This window comes from Gossypium hirsutum, chromosome A11 (assembly GCF_007990345.1).
Source record: "Gossypium hirsutum isolate 1008001.06 chromosome A11, Gossypium_hirsutum_v2.1, whole genome shotgun sequence".
Taxonomy (NCBI): domain Eukaryota; kingdom Viridiplantae; phylum Streptophyta; class Magnoliopsida; order Malvales; family Malvaceae; genus Gossypium; species Gossypium hirsutum.
In genome coordinates this window covers 64,444,125-64,460,925 of record NC_053434.1, presented here as the reverse complement: position 1 = coordinate 64,460,925, position 16,801 = coordinate 64,444,125, and the positions used below count along the sequence as shown (strand labels likewise).

Sequence of the window (16,801 nt, the reverse complement as noted above, 5' to 3'; positions counted from 1 at the left end):
AACTAGAGTTGGGTGTCTTCATTCAAAAAGAAAAAAAAGTGCCATTTTAAATATAATAACATTTTTTTTACCATTTTACCAATAAAGGCCCATTTCTAACTTTATTTATTGAAATGGGCCAATTTTTCATTATTTACCGGAAAATGCCAAAAACTACAAAATGCGTCCAAGTAGGAGCGCTTTTAGAGGAAATTTCAGCAAATCACATCCCTAAGGGAGCGATTTTGCCATGTCAGCACAAAACGCGCTGAGGTGGACGCGCATTGCTGATGTGGCAAAATCGCTCCCTCAGGGACACAATTTAGCCCATATTTTTCTAGGGTTAGGGCTATTTGCATGTTTAGTCCCTAAGGTTTGTGGGTTTAGGGTTTTAGGGTTGTAGTGTTAGGGTTTTGTTAAAATAATTTAAGGCTTTAATTAATTAAGGTTTAAGGGTTTTAAAAAATAAATCAAAGTTTAGAGTTTTTTAAAAAAAATTAATTAAATTAGGGTTTAAGTTTTAAAAAAAAATAATTTTGTGTTTAAGTTAAGGGTTTAGAAAAAATTATATTGACAATAACGATTTTGGTTTTCTTCTACAGTAGTTTCAGAAAAAATTAATTTTGAGAAGACGGTTCTAAAAAGAAAATGTCAAAAATGCTTCAAGCAGTATGCACTGTCAGCAAATTTACTGAAAAAAGCTCCAACATGGACGCTTTTTTTCTACAGTAGTTCCTGAAAAAATAATTTCAAAAAAGCTTCAAGCAGGATGCACTGTCAACAAAATTACTGAAAAAAATTCCTACGTGGATGCTCTTTTTCTACAGTAGTTCCTAAAAAAATAATTTTTAAAAGACGATTATGAAAAAATAGTGTCAAAAACGCTTCAAGCAAGATGCACTATCAGAAAAAATTACTAAAAAAAGTTCCCACGTGGACCCTCTTTTTCTACAGTAGTTCCTATTTGGCCTTAGGCTATGAATGAGCCAAATTTCATTCTCAGATTGCATAAGTTACAGTAAGAAAATCAAAGAGGCTAAGCAGAATAAAAATTGAAGATGAGTGAACGTATTAGTGTTGTTATTTACTATAATGGTGAGGTCCATGACACCGAGAACGACATTGTTTTTTTATCGGAGAACACAACGCGACTGGTTTTTAACCAGAACATAGATTTGACAGAACTTCGTAAAAGAATTAGGCGCCAAATCTTCGAAACGACGCCAATGAGAGTTTCATCTATTAATTATCGATTTTGTGCTTTGGTTGATCTCATGACATATGAATCATTTGATATTAAAGGTGGTCATAGCTTAGAGGCAATTGTACAGACTCATCTTGCTAGTGGATCACTATATCTTGAGTTATATGTACAATTTTCATCGCCAAATGAAGCATTTGTGACTTCAACATCTACTGTTGTTCGAGAGGAATACACGACCCTTACCCGACACTCCGTTAGTGGAAGGCAGAATAAAGAAGCGCCCGTCTTTGGTGGTAGTATGGAATACACAACTCTTGCACGACACTTGGTTAGTGGATGGGACATGGACCTCGGTGGGTCGATGTTCGATGCTGGAAATATGTACTGAGGAATGACATCAACTTCTAGTCGTTGGCAATCCGCATCTAATTGGGGATGTTACGGAACATCCACAAGAAGGGATGATTTACTCCCTCCGACATCCATCGGCGAATGGACCTCGTATGTTACAGATGATAGTGGGTTGGATGATGAGTCCGATATGGATCCACCTTGAGAGCCCGGCCACGATGGTGCAGAAGTTGCATTATTTTCTAAACCGGAGTCTGTACCAACCGAATTAGAGCCCCAATCAGCAAATTGAATGAACCCGGTGAGTAGGGACACATCCACCGACAATCCCAATTGTAACTGCACGTCCTTCAAAGTGATGGTACACTCTTCGCATGGAAGATGGAATGTGTGCATCTCGGGTCTCCACCTCTCCAGTAACGCGCTGATGAGTTTTAGGTCTAACTTGCACCTTCGGCCTATATTAGCCACGTGCCAAAAACCCACTTCCCTTAAGTAAATTTCTATCAACGGTAATGGAGGACCAGACATATTACGAATATAACATTGTAACACCTGATCTACAAACTTTTATAAAAAATTAAAAATTAAAAATTAACTAAAATTACATAAATGAAAAAAATTAAATAATATTCAAAAATTTGTTCGAAAGAGATATGTTTATGAAGGAGACGAATTAATTTCTCGGCCATTGCTAACACGATCAAATATTTTTGAAATTATAAAAAAATACTAATTTAAAAAAAATTAAAGGAAATAATTTAATTAAAAAGAGCATTTAGAGATTTAGGGAGAAATTTGAGCTTTCAGCAAAACGCGTCCACGTTAGCGCGTTTTGTGCTGACATGACAAAATCGCTCCCTTAGGGACACGATTTGCTGAAATTTCCCCCAAAAATGCTACTAGGTGGATGCGTTTTGTAGTTTTTGGCCCTTCCCGATAAATGATAAAAAACTTGGCCAATTTCCGTAAATAAAGTTGGAAATGGGTGTTTATTGGTAAAATGGTCTTTTTTTTTTCTTACAAAAGGTTTAAAGCTAATTAAAGTTCATATATTTATTTTTCACATAAATAATATTTTTTTGAAGGAAAATTTGACTAATACATTGATTGGAAGAAAAAAGGGTTACAAACCCACTTATTACCAGCTGTCTCTAAACAAATTGCCATTAAGGTCGGTGTCCCCTAACTTAATAAAGAAAAATTAAATCTCCACTAAAGTTACCCCTAAAGAAAAAATTTTAAACCCTAAAAATCCTAGTCCAAAACGAAAGCAAAGAAATCCAGTCGGTAACCAAATCGTCTACCTTCTTCCTATCTCATATTCGTCTCTTCATCAGTGATTGCAACAGGAGTGGATCTACCTTCTTTTTGGTAAGACTGTTTCTAATAACCTTTCTCTGATCCTTCCATCCTTATTTTTTTGATTTTAACACACTTAACCTCACATTTTTGTCATTTTACTCAAATATTCTCGAACATTCTTCTCTGCCCATTCTCCCTCTGTCCAGATCTGCTATACTTTCCAATTTTTTTAGTGCTTCCTCAATCTAGAACATCGAAGAGTCGAAGAGTTTTCCTTCTTGTGCCATTTCATGTGCTACTCAATTCGCTGAACGAGGTACGAATCTAAACTTTACTGATTCAAAATTATTTATTCTCTCTTTACTTTCTTTGATCAAAGCTGCATTGACTAGTTCATCTTCCTTTGTAGCCACCACTTTTTTTTACAGTTAATAAATCCCTTTCAACCACTATTTTCTGAATTCCTAGCTCTTCAGCAAAGATTAGAGCCTGAACACATGCTCATACTTCTACAATTGTCGCATCTATCACATGTATATTTGGATAAGTTCTTGTTGCCATTATATGACTTCCATTGTTTCTTAGAATAATCCCTGAAACTGAATTGTTTATGTGATTATTAAAACATGCATCAACATTAATTTTGACATTATCTCCTTCCATTGGTTGGCAAACAGTCTCCTAATCCTCTTGCATACCTTTCGATATAATACCCATACTATTAATCTCTAATATGTAAGCATTTATGAAAGAAACTACTCCAAAAACATTTTGTCGTGTTCCATTATGATATACCCTATTACGATTGTACCATAAGGCCCAGAATATAACTACAATTTTTCTTAGTAATAGTGTATTTCCCATTAATAACTCGGCATCTAACCAAATTTTCCAATTTTGATTCTCATTGTTGGTCGACTATGTTACTTCCATACGTTGCAGGACTTGTTCCGTGAAAGGACACTCACGAAAGGTTTGCTTAATAAATTCTCCATCACTTCGACAAACTAGGCATAAGTTTTGTACTCCAATTCTTCTTTGTTGTAAATTAAATAGTGTGGGGATGTAATTGCTAATTATTTTCCAACATGTAATTTTTATTTTTCTAGCTAGACTTAGGCTCTATATTTTTGTAAAGAGTAATTCTTGTAACTTGTTTGGATCATCATTGGCAGTTGTATCTGTTGCTTTGAGCCACCTGTACTCGTTTTTGACTGAGTAAATCCCTAAATTGTCACCTTTCCAGACCAAATGGTCATTCTGATCAAAGCTTGAGAAAGGTATATCTAGTATCCTTCGTGCGGTTTCCTCATAAAATAGATTTTCAATAATTTCTTCTTTCCATAAAGGCGAACCTGTTTCAATTAAATCAGCGACCCTTGTATATCTTGCATTAATTTCATGTCTTTGAATTCTTTCTTGTCCAGGCTCTAACAACCAACTGTCAGTCCATATGTTGATGTTTGCACCATTTCCCACACGCCAACCACAACCCTATTCCAAAAACCTTCTAGATGCCTATATACTACACTAGGTATATGATAGGTAAGAGCTTATACTTGCATTCATGAAATCTGTGTTCGAATAGTATTTTTCTTTCATAACCTTTGCTAACAAACAATCGGGCTTCGACATTAATCTCCACCCTTGCTTCATGAGCAAAACTATATTAAATTTGGACAAATCTTTAAATCTTAACCTACCTTTCCCTTTAGGTTGAGAGACCATTCTCCTTTGGCACCAATGTATAGCCTTCTTCGTGTTTGCATTACACCACCAAAATTTTGCAATCATGCTATTTAATTCACGGCATAAAGAACTTGGTAATAAGAAGTTATGCATTGCATAAATAGGAATTGCCTATAAAATTGATTTGATGAATACCTCTTTCCCTCCCATTAACAGTTGCCTTGTGTTCTAGCTCTCTATTCACTTAACAAATCTTTCCTTTAAGTTAGTGAGTGCATCTTTCTTTTTTCTACCCACCATTGTTGGCAAACCAAGGTACTTTTTTGGGTTATTGGATATGTGGACTACTTCTACCAACCTTTGCCCTTTTTATCAAGCTCTCCTACTTAGCTTCCCTAAATAGACTTGAAAAACCTTCAGCACATAATAGAAATAAATACAGACTTAATGGATCCCCAAGTCGTAGCCACACATGTCATAACTAATTCAATCCATTAATTGCAAAAGCCCATTTTAGTAATTATTTTTTGCAAAAAGCACCACTCTACTCTATCATAGGCTTTGCTCATATCTAGTTTTAAAGAAAAAAACCTTGAGATCCATATTTCCTCCTCTTGAAAGAATGTAATATCTCATAAACTACAAGAATATTATCTTTATTTGTCTTCTAGGCACAAACGCTACTTGAGCTTCATCAATACATTTGTCCAATACTATTCTAAACCTGTTGACAATAACCGTGGATAGTATTCTATATAGCACATTGCAAAGGATTATTGGTCTGAAATAAGTCATGCTTGTTGGTGAATTAGTCTTTGGGATAAACACGATATTTTTATGGTTGATCTCATTTCCTAAGATACTCAAATATCTCTAATGAAATAAAGCTAGGAAACCGTCATCTCCAAAAGCTTTCATTGGCGACATTATTTTAACTTCCTCCCCAATCTCCTTATTCTTAAACTCCATTGTCAACTCTACCTTATTGACTTCATTAATGCACGATTCAATTTCCATTAACGCTCGAGTGCTATCTCCTCTAGAAGAAGCCATAAACAACTATTTGAAATAGTCGGTGGCAATGTTTGCCATATTTTTCTCATCTTGAACCTATTCCCCACTATCGTTCTTAAGCTCCTGAATTGTGTTTTTTTTCTTTTTAGCCGACACAATGTTATGGAAATACGATGTGTTCCTATGTCCAAAACGTAACCAATTTGCTCGTGCACGTTGTTCCCAAAATAACTCCTCATTGTATGCTTCTAAGTTTAGTGCAAGCTTTATCTCTGTTAATTCTGCCAAATTTTTTTCATCTGGAGTATTCGTATTTAATTCTTCTAATCTCACACTTCAATAGGTTGCGTGACGTTGCCTTCCCAACTGATTCGCCTGAGCCCAATTGTTTAGTTTTGCTCCTATTGCTTCTAGTTTAGTAGGAACTTCCCTTTTGTCTTCTTCCCACTACTTTTGTATTTCACTTTCAAGGCCTTCTTCAATTACCAAATACACATTGAATCTGAATTTTGGTTGTTATTGTCCCTTCTGCTTTGAACTACTATCCAATGTATTAACAAGAATTGGGCAGTGATATGACTTAGAATGTGTAAGGTATCTTACACAAAAATTTGGAAATATAGTTCACCATTCTGGGTTCACACTCATTTATCATGCCTTTCACATATGTTATTATTCGGAAGTTTCCCTTTCTCCCATGTAAACCACTAACCCAAAAATCCTATATCTATGAGATTACAATCGTCTAAGACTTGGCAGAATGCCAACATTTGATTCACTTCTCGTTGACACCCTCCTTTCTTTTAAAAAGGAAAAGAATTTCATCAAAGTCTCCTACCACTAACCAGGGTAGGTTGTTGGTATTATTTAAATGTCATAGAATATTCCAACAATCCCTCCTGCAGGGTTCTTCTAGTGATCCATAAAATCTCGTAAATCTCCATACTTTTGCACCTTCCACTTCTGTTATTTTAACATCAATATGTGACGATGAAAAGCTTCGTAATTGAATGTTACACTCTTGCTTCCAACCCAACTATAGTCCCCCTTTAGTGGCATCCGCATCAATGCCATTTTGCAAACCACACTTTCTTCAAATTCGTTCCATCTTTCTTACACTTACTTTGGTTTCCATGAGAAACCAAACCTGGGGTTGAATATGTCTCACTTTGTTTTTGAGATGCCTTACTTCCCGTGGGTGCCCTAATCCATGGGCATTCAAACTTAGTAGTTTCATTGTGATCGATCGGTCTACTTTTCAGCAGCTGCTGATATAATAGGAGAATTTTTTGAATCCACTAAATGAGAAACAATAGAACTCATTGAAGACAACCTTTATCTTTTTTAATAGGAATTTCCTCTGGGTTTGATCCAAGCTCCATATAATTCACATCCTCTCCTCCATAAGTTATCCCTTCTAACCTAGTGTTGTCATTAATGTGGGCTAAGGTTTGGATTAACTCAAGCCAATCTCTCTCCATTTTCTCCCAATTTTCCCCCAACGACCGATTTGGAATCCGATCTATCTTCTCTTAGCCACTTGTAATCTTTCATTTGTCTTATTCTTATCAACACTCTATTGATAGATCCCATCCAAAAGTAACTTCTTATGATTCTACGTTAATCTAACTGGACAGAAACCTTCTCCATGCTTCAATTTGCCACATAGATAGCAAAATAATGAAAGCTTTTTGTATTGAAACATAGCGTATGTTGTTTCATTTTGACAAATAGCTATCATTTTCTTTCTTTTTAGGGGTTTTCGAACATCCAACATAACTCTTACCCTCATAAATTTTTTAATTCCCCTAGTTACTAAAGCCACATCAGACTCCATGAATTTTTTAATAAAATTACCAAGTTGATGTGCCATTCCTTCAGACATGAAACCTTCCGGTAGATAATGTATTTGTACCCACAACTCTGTAAAATATAATGGTACTTGCAGCGAGCGTTCCCCCTTCTCCAATCATTGAAACAAAATTAGGTGACTGTTGAAGAACCACGGTGTACCCTTGATAACCCTTTTAATATTGATCTAATGATAAAACCTAAAAAAGTTCTTTTTTCCCCTAAGTTTGTAATAGAAATTCCGCCCACTAGATGCCATACTTCTGCTAGCACCTGTCTCAAGGAAGGAATGTGTACCACACTTTTAGTTAATACCCTCCCAACCAAGCATAATTCATATTCATCATCCTCATCTTCTTCGATTCGTTGCCCTTCTATAGTATCCTCTTCATCATTGGATATATTCAAATTTACTAGTTCTTCATGTTGGAAAATTTGGACGTCACATATATAATAAGGATAATTACATATTGTTTACTATCATGATAGGTTAGCCCAAATTAAAAGTGATCTAATTGGTTAGAATTTTATTGGGCTTTTAATTATTAAATAAATAAAGTATGGGTCAAATATTTGTAGATACTCTTCTAATCAAATTCTAATTAATGATGGGCTAATTAGAATTTGATAGAACTAATATGCTAAGGTTATAAATATTAGGGTTATGGTCCCCAAATTATACACAAGATATATTTTCTAGTATCCCATCATTAGGAAAGAAAGAGTAGATATTCTCTGAGTTTCTTGTGTGCGAATTTAGAAGATCAAATCCCCAAATTCTAGAAAGTTTCAAGGAATCCATGGATTCAGGTACGCTTTCGCATCTAGTTTTGTTCTTGATTTATTCTTAATAATTAGACATGACAGATCCTGGTTTATTAAGTTATATTGTAGATTTATTTTATAAATTCTAACAAGTGGTATCAGAGCCTCGTCATATCGAATCACTTGTTAGAATTTATAAAATAAATCTACAATATAACTTAATAAACCAGGATCTGTCATGTCAAATCATTAAGAATAAATCAAGAACAAAACTAGATGCGGAAGCGAAGCGTATCTGAATCCATGGATTCCTTGAAACTTTTTGGAACTTGGGGATTCGATCTTCCAAATTAGCACACAAGAAACTCAGAGAATATTTGCTCTTTCTTTCCTAATTATGGGATATTAGAAAAGATATCTTGTGTATAATTTGGGGACCATAACCCTAATATTTATAACCTTAGCATATTAGTTCTAATCAAATTCTAATTAGCCCATCATTAATTAGAATTTGATTAGAAGAGTATCTACACATATTTGACCCACACTTTATTTATTTAATAATTAAAAACCCAATAAAATTCTAACCAAATTAGATCACTTTTAATTTGGGCTAACCTATCATGATAGTAAATAATAACATGTAATTATCCTTATTATATATGTGATGTCCAAATTTTCCAACAATCTCCCACTTGGACCACATATATATACTAATTACTTTATAATTACATGTCATTATATAACCTTATGAGCTCAAATTTTTTACTATCATATCCAAAAGGCATTCCGTACAATCTCGTCCATTAATTATGTTAACATAGAACCAAGGCGACTTTCGTTACAAATATTGTAACTAAATCCATCCATGATCACGTATATTAACACAACCAAATGACATAGATCAAGTATGGATGTGTAGCATGGAAATTGCATGCAATATGATCTAAACATGTATATTTCCAACTGGTCATTCCTTAAACTTAAGTGAGGTCAATTTCAAAATAATAAACTGAGTGAATAAACTGAATACTTTATTTCTGATCAGAAAATAACTAAATACATAAATGTCTGAAATATAAACTCCCACTAAATCATGATATCCTCAAACAATGTAACACCCATGTGAGCAGTGTGCTCATGAAAGACCTTGGGTGGTAAACCTTTTGTGAGCGGATCCGCTATCAAGGAGTTTGTCCCAATGTGCTCTATTGAGATTTGACCATTTTGCACTTTCTTTTACAACTAGGAACTTTATGTCAATATGTTTTGACTTAGATGAACTCCTGTTGTTATTGGAATACAGCACTGCTGACTTATTGTTACAAAATAATTTGAGTGGTCTTTTTACATTCTCCAAAATGCGCAGCCCTGTGACAAAGTTTCGCAACCATATTCCATGTTTTGATGCCTCATAGCATGCTACAAACTCTGCTGCCATAGTGGACGAAGCTACAAGTGTCTGTTTAACATTTTTCCAAGATATAGCTCCTCCGGCTAACAGGTAAATATAGCCTGATGTAGATTTCCTGCTATCTTGGCATCCAGTGAAATCAGAATCAGAATACCCTATGACCTCCAAAAGATTTGATCTCTTATAAGTAAACATGTAATCTTTTGTTCTTTGAAGATATCTCATAACCCTTTTGGCTGCTGTCCAATGGTCTATACCAGGGTTGCTTAAATATCTGCCTAACATCCCAACAATGTATGCAATGTCCGGACACGTACATACTTGAGCATACATTAAACTCCCAACAGCTGATGCATAGGGAATCTTTTGCATTTCATGAATTTCAAGGTTACTTTTAGGGCATTGAGTAAGACTAAATTTGTCTCCTTTAGCGACAGGGGTGTCACCTGGTCTACAATTCTGCATGCCAAACCTTTTGAGTACTTTATCGATATAGCTCTTTTGTGATAATCCAAGAATACCTCGAGATCGATCTCGATGTATCTGAATTCCTAAAACAAAAGAGGCGTCCCCAAGATCTTTCATCTCAAAATGCTTGGATAAAAATATCTTGGTTTCGTGCAGTAAGCCTATAACATTAGTGGTAAGCAAAATGTCATCAACATATAGAACCAGAAATATGTACTTACTCCCATTGAATTTGTGATACACACAATCATCAACAATATTCATTTCAAAACCGAACGAAATAATTAATTGATGAAACTTGTGGTACCATTGACGGGAAGCTTGTTTGAGTCCATAGATGAATTTTGTCAATTTGCAAACCATATTCTTTGAGTCTTTCGACTCAAAATTTTCTGGTTGCACCATATAAATTGGTTCTTCAATGTCGCCATTAAGAAACGCAGTCTTAACATCCATCTGATGTAACTCAAGATCAAAATGAGCAACAAGTGCCATGATTATCCTAAATGAGTCTTTCGATGAAACTGGAGAGAAGGTCTTTGTAAAATCAATGCCTTATTTCTGAGTATATTCTTTAGCTACAAGATGTGCCTTATACCTTTCCACATTACTATTTGCATCCCTCTTGGTTTTAAATATCCATTTACAACCAATTGGTTTTGCACCTTCAGGTAATGGGACAAGTTCCCAAATTTTATTGTCTTGCATAGATTTACACTCATCTTTCATGGCATCAATCCACTTTTGAGAATTAGAACTTTTCATGGCCTGATGAAAGTTGATTGGATCATCTTCCATCATTCCATTATCATCCTCATGTTCTTAGAGAAATACAATATAATCATCTGGAATAGTATTTCTCCTTTCTCTTATGGACCTTCTTAATGGCACTTGTTCTTGAGGTTGTTGAGTTTGTTCTTCTGGAACAATTACCTCATTTTGAATGGGGAGTTGTTCAACATTGTCTTGTAGAGGTTCTAGATTCACTTATTGATCAATGATAGGTATAAGAACCTGAACATCATCAAAAGTGATAGTAGGAATTGAGTTAGAATCCAATTCCTCCTCAAAAGCAATGTCTCTAATCTTATTTTGGTATCAGAGCAAAAAATTGGGTGATTTTTTATAATAAAATTGGGTAATATTATTTGATACCTACGTTTTTAAGTTTTATTTGAAAATATTACGATTCAGTTCCTGTGTATTTGCAAGGCATGTGATTATTATTATTTTAATCCATATGACATTTAATATATATATAAATAAATATATATATATAGAAATTGATTCATATCTATGTTTTGTTTGTTTATATAATTATATAAAATTGAGTTAGAATCCAATTTCTCCTCAAAAGCAATGTCTCTAACCTTATTTCTTCCCCCAAACTCAACATCCTCAAAAAATGTTATAGTTTCTGTCTCAAAAATATTTTTTATTATGGGATCATAAAACTTATAGCCTCTAGATCGCTCAGAATAGCCAATAAAGTAGTTGCTTATTGTTTTGGAGTCCAATTTCTTTTCATGAGGCCTATAAGGCCTTGCCTCAACTGGACATCCCTAAATGTGAAAGTGCTTTAGACTAGGCTTTTGACCTGTCCATAGCTCATAAGGTGTTTTTGCAACTGCTTTATTGGGTACTCTATTCAGAATGTAAGCTGTTGTCTTTAATGCTTCTCCCCAGAGGGACTCAAGTAAGGTAGAATGAGCAATCATGCTACTTACCATATCCTTAAGAGTTCTGTTTCGTCTTTCAGCTACACCATTTATACTAGGTAATCCTGGTATGGTGTACTGTGGGACAATACCACATTCCTCTAGGAATTTCGCAAATGGTCTTGGACATTGTTCACCTGAGCCATCATATCTACCGTACTACTCACTACCACGATCAGATCTAACGTTTTTAATCCTTTTGTTGAGTTGATTCTCAACTTCAGCTTTATAAGTTTTGAACACGTCCAAAGACTGAGATTTTTCATGAATGAGATATAGGTACCCATAACGTGAGTAATCGTCTATAAATGTTATGAAATATTGTTAACCATTCCATGATGCCGTAGGGAATGGCCCACAAATATCTGTATGAATTAATTCTAAGACGTCTGAAGATCTATTGGCACCCAATCTCTTGGTTTTGGTCTGTTTTCCCTTGATGCAATCGACACAAACATCAAAGTTTGTGAAGTCAAGGGACTTTAAAATACCATCAGACACAAGGCGTTCAATTCTAACTTTTGAGATATGACCTAAGCGCCTATGCCATAATGATGCTGAATTTTCCTTATTTAATTGACGTTTAATACCCCGTGATTCCACATGCAAGGTTTCATTATAGGATACAACTGTTTCTAGCAAATAAAGGTTGTCATAAGTATTTAAATAACTAGTTCCAATAACATTTGAATTTAAAGGCAAATTAAATTGATTGTTTCCAAATGAACAATACTATCTAAATTTGTCCAACGAAGAAACAGAAGTTAAATTCCGTCTAAATGACGGTACAACAAAAGTGTCTTTTAAATCCAAATAAAAACCAGTTCCTAATAAAAACCTAAAATGCCCAATTGCTTCCACTTCTACCGATTTTCCATCGCCCACAAAGATGTGTCTTTCACCATCACTTGGCTTTCGGTAACTCAGGCAACCCTGCATAGAAACACTTATGTAAGTAGTAGCACCGAAATCTATCCACCAAGTGTTTCTAGGTATTGAAGCTAAATTAATCTCAGAACAGACCAAATTAAGAATTATACTTTTCTTTACACGCCAAGCATGATATTTGGTACAATCTTTCTTTACGTGTTCAGACTTATTACAAAAAAAACAACTCTTTGTAGCTTGTTGTTGTTTCTTTTGGGCTGGACCCTTAGCAGCTTCATTCTGATATTTTTTTTCTCCTGCCCTTGTCCTTAGGGGAATTGGCCAAATGAGCACTTTCAGACTTATCACGCTTCAACCTTTCTTCCTCTTGCACACAATGAGAAATGAGCTCATTTAGGGTCTATTTCTCTTTTTGACAGTTATAACTAATTTTAAATTGGTTAAACTATGCAGGTAGCGATACCAAAATCGTAAGAACAAGCAATTCCTCAGAAAGCTCGATCTTAAGTGCCTTAAGTCTTGAAGCAGTATGGAACATCTCCATAATGTACTCCCTTACGTTTCCTTAACCTTTATACTTCATAGACATCAAAGAAGTCAGAAGTGATGTCATCTCAACCTTATCGTTTTTAGCAAAATGTTTCTCAATTTCATCAAGGAAACCTTTGGCCTGAGTAATCTCTTCAGATTCTGTGCCCCTAAAGACTTCTGGAATGCTGTGTTTCATGATCATTAGACTCATGCGATTTGAACGATCCCACCTCTCAAAGTCCCTCTTAATATCAGGGGTGCTTTCTGCAGTGAGAGGTGCAGGTTGTTCTTCCCTTAGTGCAAGGTTTATGTCCATACAGCCAAGCACTATAAGTAAGTGCCTTTTCCATTCCTTAAAATTAGTTCCATTAAGCATGGGTATAGAATTTATATTAGCAGATATTGTAGCAACAGAAGATGAATTAGCTGAATAGAGAACAAAAACAAGCTTAAATCAATATTCATAAGTAAACAATAAATTCAATATAATGGCTAATCTCATCTCAAGATACCAAACACTACATTAATATCAAGTCTTTGGACAGTAATATTAATAGTAAACGGTACTCTTGTTGTAGCAATCAAACAGTGACAATAAATTATGTCAAGCAATGAATTAATCTTTAGACTAACTTATTGCTTACATAAAATACCTTATAATTGTCACACATTTATCACCACAGATGTCATTGTAATTCTGCCAAATATTAACTTACCTTTGGGTCAATCAATAAACGCATGAATCACAAAAACATATAACCATCTTAATATTTCAAATAAACCAATCTACACAAAAGAGGTCACTTTGGCGGCATTTTGTTTCAACTAATTTATTTAAAATATTAGATATCCTTAATTAAAAGCCAAAATTTGAATTTATTTGTTCCAAAATATTTACCTTAATTTCATCTTTCAATTAAATTAAAAGATAAAACATAAATATATATTTATATTATTTTCCAAAACATTAAACCAATCAAAGCATGCATATTTTATATATTTATATAAACAAACAAAACATATATATGAATCAATTTCTATATATATATTTTAAATGTCATATGGATTAAAATAATAATAATCACATGCCTTGCAAATACATAGGAACTGAATCGCAATATTTTCAAATAAAACTTAAAAACGTAGGTATCAAATAATATTACCCAATTTTAATATGAAAATCACCCAATTTTTGCTCTGATACCAAAATAAGGTTAAAAACATTGCTTTTGAGGAATTAGATTCTAACTCAATTCCTACTATCACTTTTGATGATGTTCAGGTTCTTATACCTATCATTGATCAAGAAGTGAATCTAGAACCTCTACAAGACAATGTTGAACAACTCCTCATTCAAAATGAGGTAATTGTTCCAGAAGAACAAACTCAACAACCTCAAGAACAAGTGCCATTAAGAAGGTCCATAAGAGAAAGGAGAAATGCTATTCCAGATGATTATATTGTATTTCTCCAAGAACATGAGGATGATAATGGAATGATGGAAGATGATCCAATCAACTTTCATCAGGCCATGAAAAGTTCTAATTCTCAAAAGTGGATTGATGCCATGAAAGATGAGTGTAAATCTATGCAAGACAATAAAATTTGGGAACTTGTCCCATTACCTGAAGGTGCAAAACCAATTGGTTGTAAATGGATATTTAAAACCAAGAGGGATGCAAATGGTAATGTGGAAAGGTATAAGGCACGTCTTGTAGCTAAAAGATATACTCAGAAAGAAAGTATTGATTTTACATAGACCTTCTCTCCAATTTCATCGAAAGACTCTTTTAGGATAATCATGGCACTTGTTGCTCATTTTGACCTTGAGTTACATTAGATGGATGTTAAGACTGCGTTTCTTAATGGCGACATTGAAGAAATAATTTATATGGTGCAACCAGAAAATTTTGAGCCGAAAGACTCAAAGAATATGGTTTGCAAATTGACAAAATCCATCTATGGACTCAAACAAGCTTCCCGTCAACGGTACCACAAGTTTCATCAAATAATTATTTCGTTCTGTTTTGAAATGAATATTGTTGATGATTGTGTGTATCACAAATTCAATGGGAGTAAGTACATATGTCTGGTTCTATATGTTGATGACATTTTGCTTACCACTAATGATATAGGTTTATTGCACGAAACTAAGAGATTTTTATCCAAGCATTTTGATATGAAAGATCTTGGGGACGCCTCTTCTGTTTTAGGAATTCAGATACATCGAGATCGATCTCGAGGTATTATTGGATTATCACAAAAGAGCTATATATATAAAGTACTCAAAAGGTTTGGCATGCAGAATTGTAGACCAGGTGACACCCCTGTCGCTAAAGGAGACAAATTTAGTCTTACTCAATGCCCTAAAAGTAACCTTGAAATTCATGAAATGCAAAAGATTCCCTATGCATCAGCTGTTGGGAGTTTAATGTATGCTTAAGTATGTACGCGTCCGGACATTGCGTACATTGTTGGGATGTTAGGCAGATATTTAAGCAACCTTGGTATAGACCATTGGATAGCAGCCAAAAGGGTTATGGGATATCTTCAGAGAACAAAATATTACCTGCTTACTTATAAGAGATCAAATCTTTTGGAGGTCATAGGGTATTCTGATTCTGATTTCGCTGGATGCCAAGATAGTAGGAAATCTACATCAGGCTATATTTACCTGTTAGCCGGAGGTGCTATATCTTGGAAAAGTGTCAAACAGACACTTGTAGCTTCGTCCACTATGGCAGCAGAGTTTGTAGCATGCTATGAGGCATCAAACCATGGAATATGGTTGCGGAACTTTGTCACAGGGCTGCGCATTTTAGAGAATGTAAAAAGACCACTCAAATTATTTTGTGACAATAAGTCAGCAGTGCTGTATTCCAATAACAACAGGAGTTCATCTAAGTCAAAGCATATTGACATAAAGTTCCTAGTTGTAAAAGAAAGAGTGCAAAATGGTCAAATCTCCATAGAGCACATTGGGACAAACTCCATGATAGCGGATCCACTCACAAAAGGTTTACCACCCAAGGTCTTTCATGAGCACACTGCTTACATGGATGTTACATTGTTTGAGGATATCATGATTTAGTGGGAGTTTATATTTCAGACATTTATGTATTTACTTATTTTCTGATCAGAAATAAAGTATTCAGTTTATTCACTCTGTTTATTATTTTGAAATTGACCTCACTTAAGTTTAAGGAAGGACCAGTTGGAAATAGACATGTTTAGATCATATTGCATGTAATTTCCATGCTACACATCCATACTTGATCTATGTCATTTGGTTGTGTTAATATACGTGATAATGGATGATTTAGTTACGATATTTGTAACGAAAGTCGCATTGGTTCTATGTTAACATAATTAATGGACGAGATTGTACGGAATGCCTTTTGGATATGATAGTAAAAATTTTGAGCTCATAAGGTTATATAATGACATGTAATTATAAAGTAATTAGTATATATATGTGGTCCAAGTGGGAGATTGTTGGAAAATTTGGACATCACATATATAATAAGGATAATTACATGTTATTATTTACTATCATGATAGGTTAGCCCAAATTAAAAGTGATCTAATTTGGTTAGAATTTTTTTGGGCTTTTAATTATTAAAT

General features: G+C 34.4%; 1 long non-coding RNA gene across 1 annotated transcript; it reads left to right on the top strand.

Moving 5' to 3' along the window:
• Positions 1–2,707: 2,707 nt before the first annotated feature.
• Positions 2,708–6,189, top strand: LOC107900068 (uncharacterized). Its single transcript, XR_001684820.2, has 4 exons — positions 2,708–2,908; positions 3,046–3,155; positions 3,782–4,119; positions 4,267–6,189. It is a non-coding gene; the product is annotated as an uncharacterized lncRNA (long non-coding RNA).
• The last annotated feature ends 10,612 nt before the right edge of the window (positions 6,190–16,801 follow it).